The sequence below is a fragment of the Caretta caretta genome, chromosome 6 (assembly GCF_965140235.1).
Source record: "Caretta caretta isolate rCarCar2 chromosome 6, rCarCar1.hap1, whole genome shotgun sequence".
Lineage (NCBI taxonomy): Eukaryota > Metazoa > Chordata > Testudines > Cheloniidae > Caretta > Caretta caretta.
The window spans coordinates 51,864,241-51,891,539 of NC_134211.1; positions in this window are offsets into that span (position 1 = coordinate 51,864,241).

Below are 27,299 nucleotides of genomic sequence, written 5' to 3' on the forward strand. Positions count from 1 at the left end.
GAAATGAAAAGTCAAAGCATTTTGTCATTTTTCGGCACTTTTTAGAGGGGGCTGAAACTCAAAACTGCGTTTTTCAACAAATGAACTATTTGTTCGAAAAACTTCACCCAACGTTAACATTATTTGCAGGAAAAGGGAAACTGTTTCTGAAAAATTAATCTTAAAATACAAGTGTTATTAAATAACATGGAGCTTCATTATTCATGGAATTTTTAATACACTGTTGATGAGGCTTTCAGACAAACTAATGTGACAGCTTATGAAAATATGAGATGTGAAAATGATGAAGAATCTACTTACTAAATAATCTTGGCACATAGTTTGAGATTTAATTTAGGAATATTTGAAGAATATTTCTACTTGTATATTTTTCATATGGTAACAACATTTATAGGATTCATCCTTATTCCTGCATTGCTAGAAAAATTTAATTACCAGCAGCAGAAACACACATTGGACTAGTCATGAAGAGCACCCACATCTCTGACCTTTGTTTATCTCATAATTATCACTCTCCCTTTGGAGCCACTTATCCCCAATAGAATAATATGGCTACACTGGTGAAAAATGCTTATCATGTCTAGGAAAATCATTAGATAATTATTCCTATTTCAGATCTCAAGGTCAGGCAGCATTTACTGATTTTGATATCATAGGTGATTTAGTAATCTGTCAGATGGTGAAATATGTTGTGGTAGGCAGCTTGTTTCATCTGCAAATCCCTGCTATTTACAGCTATCAAAACACATAATTAGAAGCAAAAGACCTGAGATGCAAGCCAACAAATATATCCATTATTCATTAACTGTTTTTTTTTTGTTTGTTTTTCTTCTGCTAGCTTCCTAAAAATCTCCCTTTCTTTGGAAGATGTCCTGAAGCATGCATTTAGATTAGTTTATTAACAAGATCATTAATCAGGTATCAGTGTTTCAAGACACTTTGTTGATCAGCAATTCTTTTAAAAAAATTAACAAGCCTGTAAGATGATGTTGAACCGAATTTAATACATATGATGCATTAACCAATTTCTTTAGTCATACCAGTTTAGGCAGTTGCATGGAATATGTGGCTCTTGATCAAGATTTCACTAGAGTTTGAACATTACCAATAGATTGATTTTGATTTTTTATTGATAATTTCATTGAATTTTCATAAGAGAATAATGAAAACAAATCTTCTCTGTGTGGAAAATTGGGGATTGAGAAATGATGGGTCCAATTCAGTAGTCCTTAAGCAAAAAAATCTCCAACTGATGGCACCGGCCTCTATGCAGATTTATAAAACAATGTCACAATAAAGCCTAATCTATAATTAAACTCCTTGAAAAGGTGAAGGAGAAAATAAAGAAGGGAGTGAAAGCAGAATGAAAGGCAAATCATTCATTTTTTCTAAAACACTTTTTGATTGGAGGATAAAAATCATTCCTGGTAGGGATGACTTTACCATTTCCCCCTAATGGGGTATTTACAAAATTCACAATATCCACATCAGAGGCAGGAAAAAAAAACAAAACAACCCTTTCCTTGACAATCCATATCTTTTTCTATTCTACAGTTCAAACTCTGATAGAATCCAGATGACTTCAGGAGAGTTTTTGCAATGCAGTCTTTCTAGCACATTGACAAAGGTCAGCAAATATGCCCCAAACACTGACAGTTTGTCACAGGAGATAGAGGTAAGTAAAGTAATATGTAAGGGCTTTATTCTCATCAGCACCCCATCTATCATTAAAGTCAAAAGGAGTGATCCTTTCTGTCTGAGTAGTGACAATTTCCCAGATTGGTGGTATGTTGTTATTTGAAATGCGTAAGAGCCTCAAGCTTTTTTGAGGACTCATTCATTTCAAGATTCAGCTCTGGGATCCCTCAAGCATATCTCTTGTATTCTGCTTATTTGTTTCTAATAATAATGTTCAAATAATTTCTAGATTTTATAAGTTACTTACACACACACACACACACAAATAAATAAATAAAAATTCCTTTAAAGCTGCTTGACTTTTTCTTTGTTTTTTACAATATATTTTTTTAAATATTTACCCAAAACGTTTTTTTGAAAACTGATTTTTCTACAGTGTTCAGTTTTCCAATACAAAAACTGATTTGAGGAGGAGAGGGGGGAATTCTAAATCTTTTTTTCCCCAAAAAAAATTTCTCAGGAAAAGTCCTTGCCATTTTTCAACCATCTCATTTAAAAAAAAATGCATTTCAAATTTTCCCCTTAGATTGATCTGTTGCCATTGTATGCCCTAGAGAAAGTATTCTGATTGCACACCCCTCATAACTCTCAATGGTCATACAGTCCATTTGCTTAAGTCGTGTAAAGGATCAGGATTTGGCCCACAGTATTTAAGCAATATACTTCTGCATATTCTAAAGAGAATTACTAAAGAGAATTCTAAGGAGAGAGAGACTTACTAAGCCAGATAATAGTTTTAATAGAAAGACACTAGCATCTTTGAGCAAAATGATTCTAATGGTACAAAACTGTTCCACTATCTCATACACTTAAAATCATATTTAAATAATCAGTTTAAGTCAATGGTAGCTGTGCCCATGCATCTGAGGGAAGAGTCTAGCCTGGAGGTCTTTTCAGAATTCTCATTAACTGTTTTTTTTTAAATCTATACTGAAAGTTATTGAAATGATAGTAGGCTACCTGAAAGACCATTGGCTACTATATAGTGTGCTCCTGACCTGAAACAAAAACTGATAACCATCTCCAGTTCTCTTAGGGCCTGCTTCTGCAACCCTATCAATATGGAGGAACATGTACTGACAAGAGTAGTTCCCTTGAACTTCAAAGGGACTACTTGAGTGAGCAAGTACAACTCCACTGATTAACTGTTGTAAAGTCTGATCCTGAAGCAACAGACCTGCAGATTTTTCCTTCTGTGGATTAGCAAAGGTGTCCTTTCATGGACACCTCTCCTCCCAGTCTACCAATTCTGCATCATACTTACCCGTGGAAACTACAATGCTTGGTCAAATGAAAAAGGACTATTAAATAGTATAAAAATATTGCTCGAGCGTGCAGGGTTGTAATCAGGTAGGCCAAAACACAACTAGAGTTGCAGCTAGTAACGGATGTGAAGGGCAACAAGAAGGGTTTCTACAGGTATGTTAGCAACAAGAAAAAGGTCAGGGAAAGTGTGGGACCCTTACTGAATGGGGGAGGAAATCTAGTGACAGATGATGTGGAAAAAGTTGAAGTACTCAATGCTTTTTTTGCCTCGGTCTTCACAGACAAGGTCAGCTCCCACACTTTTGTCCTGGGAAACACAGTATGGGGAGCAGCCCACAGTGGTGAAAGAACAGGTTAAGGACTATTTAGAAAACCTGGACATGCACCAGTCCATGGGTCCAGATCGAATGCATCTGAGCCATTGGCCATTATCTTTGATAACTCATGGCAATCAGGGGAAGTCCTGGACGATTGGAAAAAGGCAAATATTGTGCCCATCTTTAAAAAAGATGGAAAAAAAAACAGGTTTAAGATGGATTCCAGTATCAGGTGACATGGTCACATGTCCTCTGAGACCCCAGCCTCCATTCTTCCAGGGCTGGCCCACACGTACTCAGGAAGGTTTGCAAGTAAATGGAGCCATTTACAGGTCATTGATTCTGAAGCACCCTTAATGGCTTCCAGTTAATGGGTTTACATCAGTAATACAAGTTTATATCTTATTTTCCTAACTTCAGACAGAGAAAGAATACATGCAAACAAATAGGATGAACACACTCAGTGGATCATAAGCTTTGTAATGTTACCTTACGAGAGACCTTTAGCACGAAGCATATTCCAGTTACATTATATTCACACTCATAAGCATATTTCCATACAACATTATGGAATGCAACATCACATCCCCCACTACAGAAAGGATGTGGACAAATTGGAAAGAGTACAGCAGAGGGTAACAAAATGGTCAGGGGTCTGGGGCACATGACTTATGAAGAGAGGCTGAGGAAAATGGGCTTGTTTAGTCTGCAGAAGAGAAGAGTGAGGGGGGATTTAATAGCAGCCTTCAACTACCTGAAGGGGGGTTCCAAAGCAGATGGAGCTAGGCTCTTCTCAGAGGTGACAGATGACAGAACAAGGAGAGATAGTCTCAAGTTGCAGTGGGGAAGATCTAGGTTGGATATTAGGAAAAACTATTTCACTAGGAGGGTGGTGAAATACTGGAATGGGTTTCTTAGGGAAGTGGTGAAATATCCATCCTTAGAGGTTTTTAAGGCCTGGCTTGACAAAGCCCTGGCTGGGATGATTTAGTTGGGATTGGTCCTGCTTTGAGCAGCTGGTTGGACTAGATGACCCCCTGAGGTGTCTTCTAACCCTAATCTTCTATGATTCTATTGACCTTAATGAGATGTGCCCAGCTGCTAGATTGCATCCCCTTCACATTTTACATAGGGGATTGTGATGGAGTGCCACTCACTGCTGTGGCACCTCCTCCTGGTTGTCCTGGGTATTATCTTAGTCCACCTGTGTGTCCTCGTCTGGTGACATCTCACCACCATCACTTATGCTCCAAGATGTGTGTTGTCCCAAAGGATACAGCATCCTCTTCAGAACACAGCCCTCCAGCTGTGTCATATTCTGTTCTCTCCCCTTCTGGGGGAACCATAGTCCACTGTCCAGCCACTTCCTCAGTGGCAAGTAGCAGGGTAGGCTTGGGGGACCAGGGCCTGTCCACTACTCCAGGTCCCAGCCCAGGCTATGTGCTGCGTCCCCTCAAACGCTGCAGTCTACTTCCCTGGGCCACTTCCCTGCAGCTCCAGCACCTTCTCTGCCCCTGTCTCAGGGCCACAGAATGTCAGCTGTTAGCCAGGAGCTCACTCTCACTCCCCTGATCCTGCCCAGCACTGTTCTGTCCAATGTGCTAGCTACTCTCTGCCTGAAAGGCAGCCAGTCCTCCTCACTCCTCAAGCTCCAGGGAGTGACTGCCCTGCTCTGCCCTGTACCTCTTCTTATATGGGCCTGTCCAGCCCTGATTGGCTACTCCTCATAGCCCTCTCCAATTGGCTGTCTCCTGCACAGTCTCCCTAGGGTCCTCCCCAATTGTCTGCCTGTTGCACAGCCTCCTAGGGTTCTATCAACCCTTTATGGGCTCGCGTGGGGCAGACACCCCAACACAGGGAAGTTTATCTTCTTTCCACTGGGTTCATGGCTTCACATTTGTTAGTGGTAAAACTCCCTTCATTGCCTGCAGCCCCCACTGCTCTCATCTCTGCATGTCCTTGTGCCATTTGGTTCTGTCCCTCCGTGTGTTTGATACCCCTGCAATTTTAATATCATCAGACATTTGAACCATGCTGAGTTCACACCAAAGGAACATGATTTTAAATACATTTAGTTGGTTAAACAACCCCCATAAATCGTCAACTAGAACAGGCAGAAGGAAGACACCTAGATTCTCAGCATTACTAAATGGGCCACCCATGGAGTCTGAGAACCACTCATCTAGATGGAATCAACATTGAAGGAGATGGTGGTATGACGAAAGATATCATTTTGTACCAGTTACAATAGAAACCCAAGTTTGCAATCATTGTGACAGAGGAGAAAATTTCCACTTGACAATTTCCACTTCATTATGCAAAGTACAAAGTAATATGAGATGGATGCTTCATCAAGTTCTGAGGAATTATACAGGACTGCTAAAAAGTGAGAAAGAAAAACCCTGTATAACTTTGTGATAAGGAATGGGGGAGGGGGAAGGGGGAGGAGAGAGAGAGTGCAGGAGCAGCCTCATAATGTGTAGCAGATAGAAATGAGCAGTAAGACAAAATGGACAAAAACCAGGCCTTACACACAACTACTTGAGGTTTCAACTTCAGCAGCACTTGTACACATTGCCACGACAATAAACTATTGAAATGGAAAATTGAAATTGTGTGAAGTTGCATAAAAGAGAAATTACACTTGCCATCAAAGATTTTCTTTAAATAGAAGAGTTAAAGAACATGGAATAGTCTTCCAAGGTCAGCTGGAAGCCCTGTCCCTGCAAATATTTAGAAGCAGGCTGGATAAAGCACTTATTCAATAGAGTAGGGATGTTTTGATATTGCAAGCAGTTGGCCTATGTGACTTGCTAAGGTATTTTTCCCATCTGGAGTAAATAAATAATAAATACATAGCTCTTATACGGCATCCTTTTATCTTTAGATCTCAAAACCCTTTACAAAGCAGGTAAGTATTATTATCCTTTCTTTACAGGTGGAGGAAAAGAGGAACAGAGAGGTGAAATTACTTGCTCAAAGCCTGTGAGACGGTCGAGATTAGAATCCAGGTGTCTTTAGCCCCAATGCAATACTTTATAAACAGAAAGGCAAACAATATAACTGGTTTGACAAGATGGCCAGACATTTCTTACAGTCCATTTTGTATGAGAAACATAATTTTCCATTAATGACCTTTTAAAATTTGTATTATAAATCACAGGGTGAAAATAATATTGAAACAAAAATGTTAATTTACAATGCCAAGCATTATGTTTAATATATGAATTTACTAAGTTAAATTATCTTCTGTGCATATAGCACCAGAGTCCCACTTAAGTCTTCTAAGAGGGTGCTCTGGGGAGTGAATTTCACCAGTTCTGAAGTTTGCTTAGTGTTAATCAAAATAAAAAAAACTTCCAAAACCTTCTAACACCATATTTCTAAAGTAATAAAATACACATTAACTATATTTTAATGGTGTAGTTTAAAATTTCCCTATCTGTCTGTTGGCAGGGACATCACTGTAGAAATGATCTTACTTTAACTCATTCTTAAATGCTGATTGAAATAACTACTTGGGATGGACAATAGGAGTCCAGACTGCAGAACCCAATCAAGGTCCACTAAATAGTGTATACACATTCTTACATTACTACCATGGATTCTTTGTGATTGAGCTATGCTACAATGCAAGCAGGGAAGTAATACTATAATTAAGAATGAATGGGACAGTTCCCCTAACAGCTTCATTATCATTTTTAAGCACAAGTGAAAAACACATTTTAGTACATTTGTCAGTTGAATAATTGACTGCATTTGATAATCAGTTGATACTTGCAGAAAAAAAGAAGGGTTTAATGTTGATGCTTTAAAAAAATAAAAGGCACAATGTATAATTCATCATTGAAGGTGCATCTGTAGCAAAGATGGTGGAGCAGAGAGCTATAACAGGCAAAGTGGTGCAACCTCTAAAAGATGATAGTGCCAGAATTTTGGTGATATTAGTTTCTGATGAGAATCATTAGTCTTGGGGAGACAGGAGAATTTCAATACTGTCTTCATTAGAATAGATAATGATGTGTCAGAGGCTGAGTTGGTTCTTTTCATTTCAGTTATAAAGAGGTATATTATCACATTAATGCCAGGGGGTATACTGGGAGAAGAAAGGGGAAAGAGAAAGAATGGATTTACAAGCATAACAACTATTAGTGTGTGTAACCCCCACTTGGAGTTTGCCAGCTCCTGGAACTGCAGAATGAGCCTCTAGGTGGGGGCTAACCTATGGATTATGACTAAGGCTACAATTTTGTCAAGGACATTTTTAGTAAAAGTTACGGACAGGTCTTGGGTACTAAATAAAAATTCACAGAAGCCATGACCTGTCCCTGACTTTTACTAAAAATGTCCCTGAAAAATGGAGAGGGAGGATGGTCCAGCATTCTGCCCTGCTGTGGCTGGGAGCTGCGGCCCCTGCCCCTGCCCCTGCCCAGTCACTGGGAGCTGAGAGTGACCCCCACCTGCAGTGGCGGGGGAGCTGCGGGGGATCGCCCCGGGACTGGGGAGCTCTGGGGGATTTTCCCCCTCCCTGGCTAAGGAGCTGCGGGGGAGCCCCACATCCATGGGGGCTGGGGAGCTCTGGGGCCCCACCACTCCAGGTGGCAGGGGTACCCTGCAGCTTCCAGCTGTTGTGGGCTGAAGTAATGGATTCCGTGACTTCTTTGACCTCCGTGACCAAATCATAGCCTTAATTATGACATATAATGGCTTACCAGAGCCCTCCAATGCCATATCTCAGTATGCTTGGAGTCAGAGTGGGGACAGAATGGGCTAGAAATTCCTGCTGAGACAAATAAGGAGGCTGCTGCGTGGGGTGCTCTGGAAGACCAGCACTTTACTGGGCCAATGACATGCCAGGGCTGATCAGGCCTTCAGTGGGAGTCTGACTCAGAGACCAAGAGACCAGTTTTGGTTTCAGTTTCGAGGGAGCTGAGAGAAAGGCAGAACAGCTCAGGGAGCCTCTGATTAACTCTCACTCCTCACAAAGGAGACTTTGAAGAACTGTGGGATGTAGTGCATGGGTCAGGCAGTTCTGTCCCTGCAGAGACCAGCATCCAGAGTTTGAGAAATCCGACTCAGCACCAGCACTGAAATCCAGCAGAGACCTCCACAGGACTCCAGACCTGGGAGCCAGGAGAGGACCCTGCCCCACCCAAGGTGAAGATATAGTAAGGAAATCCTTTGTGTTTAAGCTGGCCAATATTCACAGCACTTAAACACTCATCTCTGGACTCATCCCCAGCATACCACCTGCCTGGGAATGTGCCAGGAAGGGAGCAGGGGCTGGGATAAATTGTGAGTGTTGGAGATGGGGAAATTGTTGATTTATTAAAGTTTAATACTTATTAACCTTAACCATTTCCTTCCCCAGATCCTATTTTCCTGCTCTCAAAAAAGTTCCCCTATGTAATGTTGTTATTTCTAGGTGTTTCATTTCTTTGCTTCGGTTTCTGTTGATGTACGTTATTGTTTCTTGTGCATTGGGTTTTATACTCCTTTCTAGCAGTGGTAACATTATTCATTTTTGCAAGGGATAGTATTCCTCATGTCTTGGGCATCATGAGGAGTCACCATGGGTGGAGGCACCAGGCATCACAAAAAAGAACCTAGATTTCAGCCTATGCAAGGGGAGGGGAGAAGCCACTCCAAGTAGCAAGCACCAGGGAGGAGTTTTAGCCACACTTCAGAGGAAGGGCTACATGTTAATGCAATTTATCCATGTAAATCTCCTGTGGTAGCAATTGGTGAATGAACCCTGAAAGTTTCTCTTCTTGTTCAATAGTTCTTCCCATTTTGGTAACTCAAGGCATGTCCACACTACCAAATTTAGTTGAAGTAGCTCATGTCAGCATATAGCCACCATGATCATTACATGGTGTGTGCGTGTCTACATTTTGCTCCTTGTGTTGGCGCTGCCTGTCCTCACCAGGACAATTGTATTGTCAGTGTGGGGCATTGTGGGATGGCTTCTGAAAGTCAGTATCAGTCAATGTAAGCAATGCAGTGTCTACACTGAAACTGTGTTGACCTAACTACATCAAGCTTGACTCTTCGCCTCTTGTGGAGGTGGAGTTATTAAGTCAGCGTAGCAGGGCAGTTATGTCAGTGGGAGCGAAATTGTAGTGTAGACACTTACATAGATAGGTTGATGTAAGCTGCCTTGCATCAACCTAATTCTGTAGTGTGGACCAGGCTTCAATTTTCAAGAAGATGTACAAACACAAGAATTATCATCTGTACATTTCCTGTCTGTTACAATGTCCTCTGCTCTATATGCAGTACTGAGGTCACTCCTTTGCTAAAATTAGTGGCAGGTTAGCTAAGAAAAATTGTCTGAATTGTTCAGATTGCTGAAGTGGCTCTGTTCAGGACAGGCATACGTGCCCCTTTCTTTCACAAGCAGTTACACATCACTTTTTTCTTTAAAGATTTAGGAATTGGCCATACAGTATTTAATAGGGATCAAACCTATTTTTTATAGGTTTCTGCAGGAATTACTCAAAAACCTATAGAATTTTATAGAGGAGAGTATCCTTTCTGTAGTTTTTTTCCTAAACTACTTTATATAATTTTACAGCAGAGATATAATTCTTTATTATATTCTATGGATCATCCAAGAAGCCTATAATTATCATTTTCTATTAAATTGTATGGGAGTTTCCATAAGGAAAGAGATACTGTACTATCATCTTGCCATAATGCACGTCCAAAATGCAGGTTTGAAAAAAAAAAGGCTGGGGGTTATAAAACCTGCTTTAAATATAATCCTAATATAAATGTTTACATATTTAAACACAATTTAAAGTTTAATTTAACATTCCCCTTTAATATTATGCACTTAGAGACAACAGCATTTTGATAATGGCATGACAGCCGGGAAGTAAAACTATCTAGAAACAAAATTAAAACTGACAAGTCTATCTTCATTTGCCAGAGGGACTAAAATATTCAAAGGAAATGGAATACAGTGCTGTCAAACCTAAACATTCAAAAATCCTGAATCTAAAAGAATGGCTTGAAAATCTTGAGTTTCTACAACTTAGAAACTCAGTTAAAAAAAACAAAAAACAAAAACAAGACAGCTGAGATTCTCATGTAATAACCTGACTCTAGGAGCTGGGGCCAAGGAAAAACAACATCAGGAGACTCAGTAAAATGTACAGAGTTGGCAACAATGGTAATACAGGATTAAAAGTACAATAGATTTTTTTTCAGTTTTAATAACCAGCAATCAACAATAAAATTATATGGGACCAAATCCTCAGGCCCAGGTAAGAAGGAATAACGGGCTCACTAACCCACACATCAGGTTACCCTCATATCAGGTTAGTCTGCACTGGCAAGCTGACCTTGAACATGAGTGAAATAATGGTGTAAAGAGGAGGAGGGTTCTGCACCTGTTCTGTGGTTTGGAACTCAGAGGGTGGAGGGATCACGGACCTCATGCAAAATAGATTCCAGATCATTCTCTATCCTTGTCTAATGCCTGGTTGCTTCAACCCCACCATAAAAGGTCTATGCAGAACAGGAGAAGAGCAATTCATTGAGTGAGCATTTGCCTCTTTTGCTGTGTGGAAGTCAACAATGCTTTCCTGCCCTCTCCAGTCCCTTTGGAGAGGCTAGTGCTGGTGGTTTGGAGCAGTCCTGGTGCTCATGGGAGTATAAATACTGTGGATGAAATGGCCTCTCTGAAAGTCAGTGGCAAACTTCCCCAAGGTCAAAGGTTTCTGGTGGTGGGAAAGTTCTTTGGCCCAGATCCTCCAAGGTATTTAAGCACCAAATTCCCATTGAAATCAATGGGGGTTAGAGACACCTAAAAACCTTTGAGTATCAGGGCCTTTGTGTCTCCTCCTCCCTCCTCTACAAACTTGTGAAGAAGCCAGGAACAACTGAGTCCATAATATTCCATCAAAACCCAACTAACCAACAGGAAGATTTTCTATATTTATTGTCATATGGTCATTCCCCACCAAACAAAAGGTCCCTTCCTGGTCACTATGCCTGTGCACCTACCCTTTTCAGGATAACACATCACTGTATTTGTGAGGTTATAGTTTCTCCTTTGTTTGTGATGAATGGTAAGATCGCAAACACTGGATCTGCAACATCATCAACTGAATCAGGCAGCAGCAGGAGGAATATTAAATGAAAGCTTCTGTTTACACACAAATACACTGGTAATGAGGATTAATGGGGAATAGGCAAAGCAGAAATATGTGCAATTCAACAGGGTTTTAGCAAATGACTATAATTTTTAAAGTTTGCTCAAGTGTGACAGTGCTTATTTAAACATTTTTGTTAAAATGATGGTATACATTTAATTTGAGAAAGGAATATTAGATTTTGTGTGCATTGTACCAAGTGCCATACAATGCACCTTGGAACTACAAAACTGCATTTTTTCTGCTGTCTCAGCAAATGTCTGTTTGTAGCTACAACTTTGTCAAAAGGCACTAAAGCAAAAAGCTTATTCATCACACTAAGGAGATGTAAGTTCTATTTATTTAAAATGAAGTTCTAAGACAGGCTTCTTCAGTTTTTGTATGAACAGTGTATCACTTTCATTTAGAGGCAACAAATCTTCACCCTCAGTAAAACTACCTTGCAGAGGAAAAAATATGATGTTTACTTAGTGATAAACAATTTCAGATGAGAGGGGACGTTGGCTGTGAGATGAGTTATGTGAAATTTGAAAATTAAAAAGCACTGGCAGCATGTTTATTTTAGAGATGTTCCTATTAAATAAAACAACAGTTCTAAGTCTGTGGGACATGAATGCTTCATAACATGTAACAAGCAAATCTCTTATTATAGAGCTGCCTTTTCAATTAGGAATAGACAAAACAGTTCCAATAAAGTATCAACCATCCAGAACCTCCACTCAAAACTTAAGGTAAATCTTTTATTGAAGGTACTCCTTTTTAGAGATTTAAAACATCTGAGGCTTGTGAATAGAGATGCATAACAAGCTGGGAAGTATCTGTATTATTTTTTTTCTGAATAGAGTGCATGCCTCTTTGTGTGTGTTTGTGACAGGTTACTTGCCATGGAGTTAGATCCATAGGTGTAGTTAAAGGAAACCAAGCAGGAAAGGTAAAGCAATGGCCGAGAGAAGGAGCAGCGCAACAGACCCTCAGCCAGACTAGCCAAGTGTATAGCCAGGAAGAGGGAATGCCTCAGCCCAAGCGGACTGACACAACTGTTTTGCCAAGGCTGAAAAGAGAGAGATCAAAGAGAACACTAAACCAGTAGAGGATCCTAGGACCTAGTGAAGGATGGCGTTTGAGTAAACGGCAAGGAAGACTGCCAAGGTTATCAGTGAAAATGGACAGGCTGGCAAAGAGTTATAGAGAGACATGGAGAACCTGCTGTGAGCAGGACAGTCCGTTTATCCAGCCAGAGACTGGGATTCACTGGGTTTAGGGGAATTTACAAAAGATAGCAAGGAAAGAGTAAGATGTAAATAAGACTCATGCACATAGGCCTTTTATTGATTTTACCCTTTGTTCTACATGTTGTGTACCTTTGCGGTAAGGAACAAACAATGCTTTGTATTAAAGAGGCTGCTTTTGAGTAACTTTAATCAATTCTGTGGTCCCAGGAGTGAAAGGGCTACAGGTGCCAAACTAGGGTGACCAGCTAGCAAGTGTGAAAAATCTGGATGGGGGCAAGAGATAATAGGAACCTATATAAGAAAAAGCCCCAAATATCAGGACAGTCCCTATAAAATCAGGACATTTGGTCAACCTATGCCAAACTCAACTGGGCCTGTCAGGTTAGCACAGTTGGGAACCAGGGAACTGCAGCCTAGAGATCCAGTGTAAGGGTGGTTGGACTGTGTGGTGCCAACCCAAGTGACATGCAGAAAGCCAGACCTATCACCTAAGGCAGTGGTTCTCAACTAGGGGTATGACACTATTACTGAAAAAATGCTTACTTTCTCATTTTTACCATATAATTATACAATAAATCAATTAGAATATAAATATTATGCTTACATTTCAGTGTATAGTATACACAGCAATATAAACAAATCATTGTCTATGAAATTTTAGTTTGTACTGACTTCGCTAGTGCTTTTTATGTAGCCTGTTGTAAAATTAGGCAAACATCTAGATGAGTTCATGTACCTCCTGCAAGACCTCTTTTTGGTATAGATTTATTTTCTATCTAAATAGCTCTTTCTGTTGGCTGTCTTATCAAGATCCTGAAGTTTCCTCCTCAATAATCTTTATCAATGTTTAATGTATAATTAATTCAATTTAACCATCAATATTAATGAATCAAAACCGATGAACCTTGCCTCAAATACATATCAGATTTGTTGAGAGGTTTGTTAAGGTGTGAGAATCCTTTGAGTAAGGCCTCCTTTTGAACAATTCTACAAAAATCTCATGATTTTGTATCAAAAGCATGTGAAATACTAGATTTCACCTGTTTTTAGTGTTAAATGACTTGGAACACAGTGGATGCATTTCAGTTTGAATCCTCAGGTTTATTTGAATCCAAATCCCAAAGCAAAACTCAGGGGATGAGAACCCATGAAGCTCAAAACCAAAATATTTGTCATTCAAACCAGCATATTTTGAATAGCTCTAAGCAAAACCTCCTTTAAAGTAAAGTTTAATTTCAATGAGCTTTATCCATCCTCTATGATTTTCTTTTTTGAGATCATAAGTATAGATGTGTATATATCCTCCTAAGCATCAGTTTGGTCAGCAATCAGGAAAATGCCAATGTGAACACACAGGTAATGTGGAAAATGGAAATCCTTGTTCCTATCTTGCTATGTTTTCACGTGACAATGGAAAAAAATAGCTCAGTTAGGTAATTGATGTTGCGCCTATCTGGACATTAGGATTCATTAAGTTTCAGTCAGCAATTTTTCATTCACCAAGTTTCAAAATAAAAAAAAATAATTGCAAGACTCCTTGGAGTAAAAGAGGTCACAGAGTCCCCAAGATTGAGAACATCAGCTAATGTGTATGTTCTGTACTCTGCAAAATAATGGACTTTTGTAAGCTAATGTCTTCTTTGAGAAATAATAGGCAATTATGAGGAAATAATGCAGTATCAGTTTTTTTTATTTTGTAGCTTAGCTCAACCTGTGTGCAAATTTGTTTTAGCAATATATATTTGATTTTTATTTACATTCAAGGAAATGTCCTGTGAATGCAATATTTCCAACAATAATTCACAACTTTTATAGCTGACATAATGACATTAAATGTAATCGCTATTAGCCCAGTGGTGTTATGAAGCAGTTCTGTTCCATATGCATACAGAGTTAAATAAGCTGAGTTCAGTTCCTAAAGTAAGTTTTACTGGGGTTTACTTCTGTTTGCCCTGAAGAGCCAGCACATCTGAGGGAGAGTGAGCTCTTGTTCTTTATCAAAAAAGCGGCTTATTAAGGCTGGCCTGGTCTGGGCTGATTCCTCCCTTCCACTGCAAAACTCATCAATTTAGAGGGATGTAAGTTCTGTGAAGATCTCCACTGAGACCTTCTTTCTGGATCATTCTATGGGGAAAAGATGATGACTGCACAGAAGAGTCTGTGGGATGTACCCACAAACTCTCAGCTAGTTCCCTGGTACGCTCCCTTTATACCTCCACAGCTTATCTGTGCAGCCACAGCCACTTTTAGGATGTCAAAGGGTACCCACCCTGAAGAGGGCTTCATGGGAAAGACTTATCCTAGGGTGTCTTATCTTTCACAGGTAACCTCTATGGAGCCAGTGGGGAAGACAATTTGGATCTTCCAGGTTCTCGTCCTATCCAATGTGGGGCTGCCTACACCACTGCATAAAGGGGACAGCACTCCCTTCCATGCAGGAGGGGAGAAATCTAGACAGTGCCAAACCTACAGAGTGCTAAGTGCTCTCAATTCCTTTTGTCTTCAATGGAAATTGAGGACCTTGAGCACACCTCAAGAGATACTTCTGTATGTTTCAAGATTTTCCTGTCAGTGATACCTGTGCAATCCTGCTGAAGGCAACAGAGTAGCAAAGGTGTTACTGAGAGTATAATTTGACCTGCAGAACGTTTGTTACTGGTGCTGATATGGAAGAAGCACAGAACCAAGCGTGATTCCCAGACAGCATGTTGAATTTGCATGGCTGGTGCTTAGGGAGGAATGGGGCATTAGTTGTAAACAAAGCATATGTGATCTAAAATCATTGGGAGACAATAAAATGAAAACCTATGTTATCATTTGAGTCACTTTTCAGAGCAGAACCACATTTTAAATCTGGATTTAACAAATACCTTTTAATTTTTTAAATTAGAAACCATTATTTATTACTGTTATTATTTGTTAAGCACTGACAGTGTGCAGGGAAGTATACAAGACCCAGAACATGGCATGCCCTCCTGAAGAGATCTCTTTCCTCATACCCCTCTATTAAGCAAAAAGTGCCATGCAGGAGATACAGGAACATGGCTTTTGTTGACTTTATATTCTGCTCATACAGCAATGCTTCTCAAACTAGAATTCAGCAACCTCCCTTCTAAGAGCTCCGTTGATTTTAGTTTCACAAAAGATGCTAATGTTTTACAAGCTTTAATGTGTGAAATTGCTTTGTCATAAATCAGTGCGTTCATTTTGACTTTTACTTCATTTTAATTTCTGTCTTGAAGAGCTCTGGGTGTAAATAATGATTGTGAATTCTGGGTCAACTTAAAAAAAATGATTCACACCTCTAGGATACCTGGGAAAGAAGAACATTCTTTTAGGAGTGGGAAAAGGAAAAATACACTGTCCTTTTTTTTTTCTTCTTTCTAAGGCCAAAGAGGTGGCAAACACATACATGATTATTAATGAATCCAGTAACTATTGTGGAAACTCTCAGCTATAGAGCCTCTGCAGTGTGGAGCCTGCCACAGCTGGTGGTCTGGCCTGACTCTGCAGAAGCAGAGATCCTGAAGAACAGACACGCTGATTGATAACGTCATAGCATATATGCTGCCACCAATCCTTGTTCAGGAATGTTCCCACCTCAGGGGGTTTTGTTGTGTAGACGATGAACACGTGTAGCAGATTCCTGAGTCTTATGTGAGGGCAGGTCCTCCTTCCCCAGCTGAATCACAAAGAGGGAAACATTTCTAATAGTGTCTGTCACTAATACTAACACTTCTAATAGTGTCTGACAACTCAAAAATGAAGCTGTCCCCTATGGTTGGAGTCTGGGGTTTATCAGTTCAAAGACGCCATTCATCATAACAATCGTGGTGTGTGTGATGTGGGAGGTAGCCTCTCAACAGTCACCCTCCCCCCACTCTGAAAACCCCAACCCTTAGCATATTTAAAAAATTGAAATACATGACCATTGTGGAAAAAATATAAATCACCATTCACCAAAGCACATTCTGCTATTCTGCTTCCCCCCCCCCCCCCCCCCCCACCCAGACATGTATGGAAAGATGGTCTGGTAGATAGGGCATAGAATTTAGACTCCAGAGAGCTGGGTGCACTGCCTGCTCTGCCACAGACTGCCTTTGTGACCTAAGGCAAATCATAGCTATCCTGTCCCTTAGTAAAGTGAGGATAATAGCTCCCTACCTTGCAGGGCTGCTGTGACGATAACAACCGTTAATAATTGTGAGGCACTCAGATACTATGGTGATGAAGGCCAGACAGAGTGTTTTGTCCAGAGGCCTTTGTCCAGAAGAAGAATTAAAACATATTAATGAAGTTGCTACTTTTGAAAAATGCTGGCTCCATAACCAGGGAGGGTGAAGTCCTCCATTTATCTACAGAACAGGCACAGCAGGAGAAGCAGCCCCCAGTGTACCTCAACCCTGATATACAGACATTACCTGTTGGGAGCTCAGTATCCCAGTTCAGTCTTTGACCCCCCCTCCACTGAGTTTGCCACACCAGCACTTTTTCAAAGGTTTTGCTGCAATTTACCCAACATTCTAAAATAATGCTCTCACAGCTCAAGATGTAACTGGCAGTGGATACATCTGTCCTATCGATACAATCAAGAAGAATAAATGCCATCTGACAGTTGTTAGTGTTGATTCCCCAGCAAGAATAGCTAGCTACTCTGCCCTATGTCCATTTGTTACCATATGCCCTTTTAAAGTTTTAATTTACAGCCTGTGCCTCTTGGTCCTATCATTTGTCCTGTTGTTATTGTAACATTTGTCTACCATCACTGCTGTTCCTGTCTCAGGTATCCCTTTATAGGGGTTAGTGCATGCAGCGTTGCAGATGTTGCCTGTAGTTTGCTGGAGGTTGATAATTTTTTTCACCAGCATTGAAACACAGTCAGTCATTGTTAATTGCTGCAAGTCAAATTCAGCTGAAGCTTGTTCTTTGCTTGAATGTGTCGTCCTACCCAATCATAATGTAATTTACTGGAGGTGAATAAAAAACTTTTTCTTGGGACACTTGAGATGTTTTGTTATTTGGATTCTGGCTATGTTTCTTTTATTATTTGTTATGGTACAGGAGATCTCTTAATGAATTTACATATCATGAAGGGCTCTAAATGCCATTCAATTCCTCTCTAATCCTGTTGAAGTGATAAGCCTTTACAAACTCTTGTGTTCTATATGTTTTATTGGCCAGACTGGCTGCTAACAATGAACATTTACTGTTTGGAATCACGATCAGGGAGATGAAGTTTAGCTTTCCAGTCAGCAGTAAACCAGTGCAGATTTCTCATAGTGACGTCTTCATTATGTCAGCCTTATTTGACAATGTGGAAAGGACAGAAAGATCAATTAGGCTATTAACTTGTGAAAAATGTGTAAGCCTCTTGGTAGTACCTTCTGAAAGCATGCCCCTATTTCCTGCTCAGAGGGTGGAGCTCGAGGAAAGGTGATTGGCTTGCATCTTCAAGGGACAAAACTTTATATACTTCTGAGTTTTAAGAAATAGTTTTATTAAGACTGTCCCAAAGTATCCCCAAATGCACTGACTACAATTATGTTCTACCTTTATTAGAAGACCCTCCTCTATTAAGAAGTGATCTCTTGAGTGGTCACTTAGGAGAGGTTTAAATGTTAATATAATAAAGAGATTTTGCTTCTTACCAACCCATCAATTCCACAGAATTTTGCAGGAAAGTTACTATAATAATAATTTCAAATATAAAAAGTGAACTGAAATTTTCTTCCCAACTCCAAGCACATCCAAACTGCAGACATTTTTGAGATTCAGAAATATATATATATATAGTAACTTCACTCTCTTTTTCTCTTCTTGCTGTCTTATTCATAGAAGAGTTATTTCTGGTGCTAAGGAGAGGAAATATAAATGCTGACCCACCATTAGACACAATTAGGAGCATGGAGAATCAAACAAATTTATTTGAGCATAAGCTTTTGTGGGCTAAAACCCACTTAATCGGATGCATGCAGTGGAAAATACAGTATGAAGATATATATATATATATATACACACACACACACACACACACAGAACATGAAACAATGGGTGTTATCATACACATTATAACGAGAGTGATCAGTTAAGGTGAGCTATTACCAGCAGGAGAGAAGAAGAAAAAACTTTTGTAGTGATAATCAAGGTGGGCCATTTCCAGCAGTTGACAAGAATGTGTGAGGACATCTGATGAAGTGAGCTGTAGCTCACGAAAGCTTATGCTCAGATAAATTGGTTAGTCTCTAAGGTGCCACAAGTACTCCTTTTCTTCATGGGGAAATAGTTTTATTTTGTGTAATGACACATCCACTCCCAGTCTTTATTCAAGCCTAATTTAATGGTGTCCAGTTTGCAAATTAATTCCAATTCAGCAGTCTCTCGTTGGAGTCTGTTTTTGAAGTTTTGTTGTTGTAATATTGTGACTTTTAGGTCTGTAATCGAGTGACCAGGGAGATTGAAGCATTCTCCGACTCATTTTTGAATGTTAGAATTCTTGACGTCTGATTTGTGTCCATTTATTCTTTTACGTAGAATAGCAGAAGGGCATTGCTGGCACATGATGGCATGTACATTGGCCAAACCAGACAGTCTTTACATAAACTATTTCCCCATGTTTATTTCCCCGACCCCCTACTGTTCCTCACACTTTCTTGTCAATTGCTGGAAATGGCCCATCTTGATTATTACTACAAAAGGTTTTTTTTTTTCTCTCCTGCTGGTAATAGCTCATCTTAACTGATCACTCTCGTTATAGTGTGTATGAGAACACCTGTTGTTCCATGTTCTCTGTATATATCTATCTATCTATCTTCCTACTGTATTTTCCATTGCATGCATCCGATGAAGTGGGTTTTAGCCCACGAAAGTTTATGCTCAAATAAATTTGTTAGTCTCTAAGGTGCCACAAGTACACCTTATACAAATCAGCTATGAATTTGACCCACTGCATTTTATAAACAAAAGGGTTAAATTCAACCAAAAGGGTGAAATGAGGTTTTTACTGCATGTTCCTGGCAATGATCACTCTGATCATTGACTGAGGGTCAAAGGATCTGGGATTTATTTCTTCATCAAAGCCAGCAAGCAGGTCTGTGTGCAGCGCTATACATTTCTGCATAGCAGACATTTAGGCACAAAGTTCCTATTCAAACCCTGATTGCTGTCCTTATGGTAAGTGCCTTTATGGTTCAAAATAGTCAGGGAGGTTTCCCAAAATGCTTGCATACGCTTGAGACAAAGTGAAAGCAGCAGGGTTCAGCAGTATTGTCCATGAATAACCACACTACACAATGAATGAGGAACAAGTCCAAACTGGGTTTAGCACACACATTCCCTTTGCAAAAAGAAAAGGAGGACTTGTGGCACCTTAGAGACTAACCAATTTATCTGAGCATAAGTTTTCGTGAGCTACAGCTCACTTCATCGGAGAATGCATCCGATGAAGTGAGCTGTAGCTCACGACAGCTTATGCTCAGATAAATTGGTTAGTCTCTAAGGTGCCACAAGTCCTCCTTTTCTTTTTGTGATTACAGACTAACACGGCTGCTACTCTGAAACCTGATATTCCCTTTGGGGACTGGTGGCAGAGGAATTTACATTGTAATGGTTTAAATTTCCGCCATCAATTTATCATTGTGTCCATGAATGATGTCTTCATTTCTTTTATAAAACAAGAGCTAACAAGGTCATTAAAGAGACACACAATCCCAGCCAATTTAGGAGTCTCTTATACCCTATGCAAAATGCCATTAATATTTTGAAAACCAGCCAGATGGGGTACATCCAGAGCAGACAGAGAAGGAAATAAAAAAGATTGTTAAGGAACCTACAGAAGCAGACAGGGCTGGCTGTTTACTGCTAACAACTAAGCATGTTGTTCTACAGTAACACACATTTACCATTTGGGATGTGTCCCATGTAATATTTAAACTTCTGGAGCCAGGAGCGAGTCCATGTGGAGCTAAAAGAAGACATAGGCACTTGCTAAAAACGCTAGCAGAGCCAACACTTTTGCCAAACTACAGCGCTGTGAATTATTCAACGGCAGCAAACCACCAGCCAAATAAATAAATAAAATTAAATAAAGCACGCAGCAGCAGGTAGCATGGTGCTATTATGACTGTGGTGCAGAAAGCAAAAGGAGCTACGGAGGGGAAGAATGGAAGCACAGAACTAAGTTACAAAGCCGAGTGTTGAAATGTCTGGATTATACAGCCACGTTGTCTCAATTTTATATGTATTTAAAACATTCACATCTGCAATCAGAGAGGATGAGATTCGACTGATCATTATATTGTACAGAGGACAGCATCTTCTGGCTGCAAGCAGGGTCATTTGTTTGGCCGAACACATCTGCGACCGCAGGGAATTCATCCCAGCAAATTTACTGCCACTGACAGTGTTATGGTAGCAAAACTGAGGATCAGCTTATCACATGATATAGATGGTTGCTGAAGGAATACACCATAATAGGTTATTTGATATGAATTATCTGAACCACTAGTGTGGGCTCTAAAGTGACACTGACTACAGCAGCAAGAGCGGAACTGAACTTTATAAGGAGTGAACTGCTACATTATGCATTAAATAGCACCATTTCCGAAATATATCAAAAGTAATTCAAAGCTCTGACTTAATTACTTATACTATCTATTAGGCCGTTCTAAATAGGTGGTACTTGATTATTTTGTGACTATATATGATAGTTGGATCTGTTTTCCAGCAACCCTGATATGGAAATTTATGTGCAGTGGCAAATTACATCAAGTTATTTACTGCTGTTTAATTTCATTAATACACTCCATAAGAGAGATTGAGCTCCACATCTCTCCTTTTAAGTATAAATGACCCCCGGGGTGCTTACTGTATGAAACCCAATTACTGTATATAATAAAATGACACCACAAATAAAAACAAATTTCTTAATTCAGTTACATTCAGAGACAAACACTTCGTAAACATGCATTTGGCACTGACTCAGCAATCAGCACCAATGGATAGCTTACAATAATAATCTAAAACATGATTATTGGTGTCAGGTGAACAGGGCTACAGAACCCAGGGTGGCCCATAATTTCTTGATTCCATTGGATAGGTTCACTACAGGGAAAGTGGATTGCTTTTCATCAGGCTCTCAGTGGACTCCACTTGACAGAGCTGGGCTCTGTATCACCTCCCCATGGGGTCAATATTTCAATGTTTCGCTAAAATCTCAGCCAACAGATTTGTGAATCTATCTGTTTTGGATATGCCAATTCAGGTTTTGTATCCATAAAACAAATGTGCTTGCAGTAATTATTAGCACTTGTTATTTCTTTTAAAGGGGAGGCTAGGTTAGCTCTGGACACTCTGTACACATATAATAAAGGATACTTACTGCTCCAAAGTGCTTACAATCTACATTTTGTGGGTACATTTTTAGAGGCCCATTGAAACTCTGGTCGTTGGAGATAAATGGATGTAGCAGCTGTGAAAGGACCCTAATATGTAGCTCAGGATGTAATGGAGAATTTAGGATGGGATGGGGAAGGAAGGGGCATGACCAACATTGGATTCATGATTAAACAGACAGAATGGGCACAACCCCAACATACAGGAGGATGAATGGGTAGTGGACCTGAATCCTGTCCATATGAGCAATGTGGGTGGAATCTATTCCCTCACAGTTCCATCATGGTTTTCCACTCTTGGCCATTTTCTCCAATTTCACCCTAGATACACATATGCCAATGCTATTATCATTTTTCTGCATGGAATGGAATTAGCCAATGTTAAATGAAATTTGCTTAAAAAAGTAATGCGGGTCTTCCAATCCTTTACACTTTCTGAGGCACACCTCATAATTCTCTGACTAAATGTTACTGAGATACCAGAATCAGTTAAATCACGTTTTATGAGAAAAAGGACAGTGTAAGAGCAAGACAGAAGGGTTTGATTTATTTTCTATGTTTTCAATTTCCTCCCCTCACACCAGCCATAAGCAATAGTTCCCTTAGGTATTCGTTTTCAGAGGCATCTGCTTCACTTTAGATGCATTAAAAAATTCCAATCCAAACACAAAAATATGAATTAATTAGTTCTTTTGACACCAATGATTCCCAGTGCTTCCTTGGCAAATGTTCATTTGCATCATTTTGATGTTTAAAAAAAATCCAACCCCTGACATCAAGGGGTTAATGGCAAGAAAAAGAATACCCCAAACCTTCTCCATAAGCCTTTGCTTGCTATTCCAGTCACTGCTGCAGAATGCGATGATTTCACAAACTTATATATAGCCCCCAAATAAATACATTCCCCTCTACATGAAAGCAGGACCATTTATCAACCCTGAGGACACTGTCAAGAGAAAATAAGGAAAGTCAACTGCAGTAATACTCTTGATATACTGGTTGATGACACAACAAGATGTAAAACACAGCTTAGAAAAAAAAGAGATACAACACAAAGGTCTCCACTCCTCAAGGCAGGGACCTCCCTCAGGAAACAGTGTGAAAGTAACCTTTGAGAACAATGGAAAGGAGAGAACGAAATAACAAAGATATAAATATGGTACATTTCCCTCACTCTTTTCTCTAAAATCTTTCATGGGCACCAAAACTTTCCACTTCAGAAAATGCCAAGTAGTTATTGTGTGAGTAAACCAGTCACACACACTGCTTTTGGGGCCAACCTCAAAAGATTTTGAGTTTGGATTTGGTTTGGGGAAACATTAGAAAACATGGGTGCTTAATGGCAGACTTTACTTTTCAGGTAAGGTCAAGAATGTAGGACCAGTCTTGGATGACTATAATTTGTACTCGCAATGGGATGGATTTGATCATCTTTCAAGAGGGGAGACCGATTCCCATGCACTGGCACAAGAATTGACTCAGTGATCCAATGGAATCTTTTTCATCTTTAACTGCTGCAGTTCAACCATAACTATGCAAATTGTCCAAAAGTGCTCTGTGTGCAAAATTGGGCTGGAAAAGATAACAAATTTTGATTGGGTGTTACTGCTTCCAGTCTTGTCTGTAAATATTCAACAATAGTTTTTTCCTGTGGCAAGTTAGAAAACTAGAAAATTATATTAGAAAACTAGGTTGGTTTAATTATGGTGGTCAGGGGCGTGAAAACTCCACACCCCTGAATGGTATAGTTAAGCCAGCCCAAGTCCCAGTACAGACTGCACTAGGTTGATGGAAGAATTCTTCTGTTTACCAAGTCACCACCTCTTGGAGAGGTGGATTATCTATGCTGAGGGGAGAATCCCTCTAGTCAGTGTAGGTAGTATCTACATCGGGGTGGGCAAACTTTTTGGCCCGAGGGCCACATCTGGGTATGGAAATTGTATGGCTGGCCATGAATGCTCACAGAATTGGGGGTTGGGGTGTGGGCTCTGGGGTGGCGTCAGAAATGAGGAGTTCAGGGTGCAGGAAGGGGCTCCGGGCTGGGACAAGGGGGTAGGGTGGTTGGGGGAAGTGAGGACTCCAGCTGGAGGTGTGGGCTCTGGGGTGGGGCTGGAGATGAGGGGTTGGGGGTGCAGAAGGGTGCTCCAGGCTGGAACCAAGGGGTTTGGAGGGTGGAAGGCAGATCAGGGCTGGGGCAGGAGGTTGGGGCGTGGGAAGGGGTCAGGGGTGCTGGCTCTGCACGGTTCTTGCCTCAAGCAGCTCCCAAAAGCAGTGGCATGTCTCCCCCTCTGGCTCCTATGCGGAGGCATCCAGGTGACTCTGCAAGCTTCTCTGTCCACAGGTGCCACCTGCACAGCTCCCAGTGGCCGTGATTCCTGGCCAGTGAGAGGTGCAGGGACAGTGCTTGGGGTGGGGGCAGCATGCAGAGCCCCCTGGCTGCCCCTACACGTAGGAGTTGGAGGGGAGACCTGCTGCTGCTTCGGGAGCTGCACGGAGTGTAGCAAGCCCCTGACCCCGCTGCCCAGCTGGAGCTCCAGAGCGGGGCAAGCCCCGGACCCTGCTCCCTGGCAGGAGCTTGAGGGCTGGATTAAAATATCTGTAGGGCCAGATGTGGCCCCTGGGCCATAGTTTGCCCGCCCCTGGTCTACACTGAAGCACTACAGTGGCACAGCTCTGCTGCTGCAGCTGTGCAATTCTGGCATTTTAAGTATAGACAAGCCCTTAGGTATTTCTGGTTCTAAATCCTGTTCAGAATTGAGAAGTTCAAGTTTTCTAAAATATTAAATAAAAAGTTATCTGAACATTACAAACCCCAAAAAGAAGTCTGAGTTGAGTCTACTCAAGAATGCAAGTTTATACAAATTTGCATCCTCTTTAAAAGTGGGGATTATCATCACTATGCAAAGCACATTAGCCCACAATTAGTGATATGCAAAATAAACAAACATTCAAAACATGGGAACAAAGTAGAAGCCAGCAACATAATACCCTAGTTTTTGCATGCATTTTTCATCCAGTGCTGGAAAAAAGAAATTTGGATAAAACAGACAGTGGCTGGCAAGGTGACTCATATTGACTGGACATAGCTGCAATTCAGATAAAAGGTTATTGGATGAATAGGATTGTGGCACAGAGGGAAGTGACAAGTGGTAGAGTGGATCAGCTATTAATATTTCTGGCAGTAGGTTTTCTCCCACAAAGTTTTTGATGCTTCAGGGTTGTAGAGGCCATTGCTTACAGAAAGAACAGCCCTAGGCTAGTTTTACATCATCAGCCCTGCATTAGATAGGAGTGCATCCTCCCATCTTCAAAGAATCTTCTCAGTTTTCTCCCAACTATTTTCCTTACAGACTTTTCAGCACAGCCTAAGATAGCTTGATTGTTTTTTTAAGGTATGTGTACACTGCAATGTAAGCCCAGGGTTCAAACTCAGCTTCAAACCTAGCCCCTTTTCTGTCTACACATAAATCATGCTAATCCAGGGCTCGGACCAGCGCCCCCATAGGGTCAAGCCAGGACACAGGGATTGAGCCCTATTGCTCTGTAGTATAGATGCAGCTTCAGTGGACTTGTGCTCTGGGAATCTGCCAAAAGCATTCCACAATCCCATAAGCTAACTTTCTTTTTCCTCTGGACAGTCAAGACCAGTGGACAGTCAATTTTTCCCACACCATAAACAAAGGGCTAGAGTGGCCACATCTTGGGAGGGCACTAGGAAGTGTGGGGTATGAATAGTTGGACTTGGGCCTACATAATTCAGTGTAGATGCTGTAACCCCAGTTTGGGACCCAGGGTTCAACAGTGCCTAACCTGGGGTTACAAATGAGTGTGGATGCTCAAGCCCTAGGTTAACAAACACAGTGTCTGCTAACTTGAGTTCTACTAAGCCTGATCTTACATCGCAATGTGGACATACCATCTGTCCATAGGCCTCCTTCATTGTTCACTCTGAACAGCTGTTTTAATCCCCCTACGCAGAAAACAAATGACTTTAGAAGAATTCATGTGATGAATACAAAGTTTATTAAAAAAAAAAAGAAATCAAATGATAGTGAAATCCCTTCAACACCACTTTACAAAGATACTGTATCAATCCAATAAGTCATGCTCCTCTTGTTAACAATTCTTTTGAATCCTTAATGTTCTTGTCATTGGAAAGTTTTTGGAGTTCTGAATCCTTTTTCCTCATAGGAAAAAGCAACCTGTCTGGGGACATGACCATTTCCCAGTTGCAAGAGTCCAAATTATTATATGGGGCATGAACAGATGTTTAAGCATCATGGCAAAAATCTGTTCCACCAACAAACAGCTTCTGAATTTTCAAAAATGATCAGTGACTGATTCATGCTGCTTTTTCTTCTTTTAAATATATTTAATATATAAACAAAGGTGATATAGGAACACTGCATAATAATTTGACTGAGCAGAAACTATAGATTAGAGTCTCTCCCAGGCAAAGTATTTGGTTGTTTTGTTCTGGCCCATTTTTTGAGCAAAATATATGTAACATCTTTATAACGTGCTTTATGTGAAAAAATCTCTTTCCCTCAAAATAAAACAGTAGCTAGACTAATCTGAAGAGGTAGTGGTCAGAGTAATGGATTTGAAAGTCAAGAGGCCCTTCATTTTATTCCTGAATCTGCCAAGTGCTATCTGTGGTAGGGAAATCACTTAGGACCAGAGTTTCAAAACTATAGGTACCTCAAAATTTTGAGGCACCTAGGTCTTTATTTCCAGAGATACAGGGCACCACTGACTCCAAATGAAACCAATGGGAGTTGGGTGCCCAGCACCTCTGAAAATCAAGCCCAAGGTGTCTCAAATTGAGTACTTCAAAAACAAGAGACCCAGAACTTGTGACCTTAACTTCTCTGCCTCAGCTGTAAAATGAGGATAATAATACATATCAGGTCAACTTATCAAAAGCAGCTAAATGACTTGGAAGCCTAAGTCCCGTTGTTTTCAATGGGACAGAGGCTCTTCAGTCATGTAGGTACTTCTGAAAAAACTTGTTCATCCATCTTTGTAAAGTACTTTGATAGATAGATGGATGGAGGGGTACTTGACATGAATTAGCTAAGACTGTCTATTGGGGGGGTGGCAGGCATGTCTGTGTAATTAAAATTATTCCTTTCTCTGTTTTGCAGCGTGTTTTGTCTCTTACACTCTGACCACTTCTTGGGGCAGGAACTATCTTTACATACTGTCTTGTATAGCACCAAGTACACTGCCAGC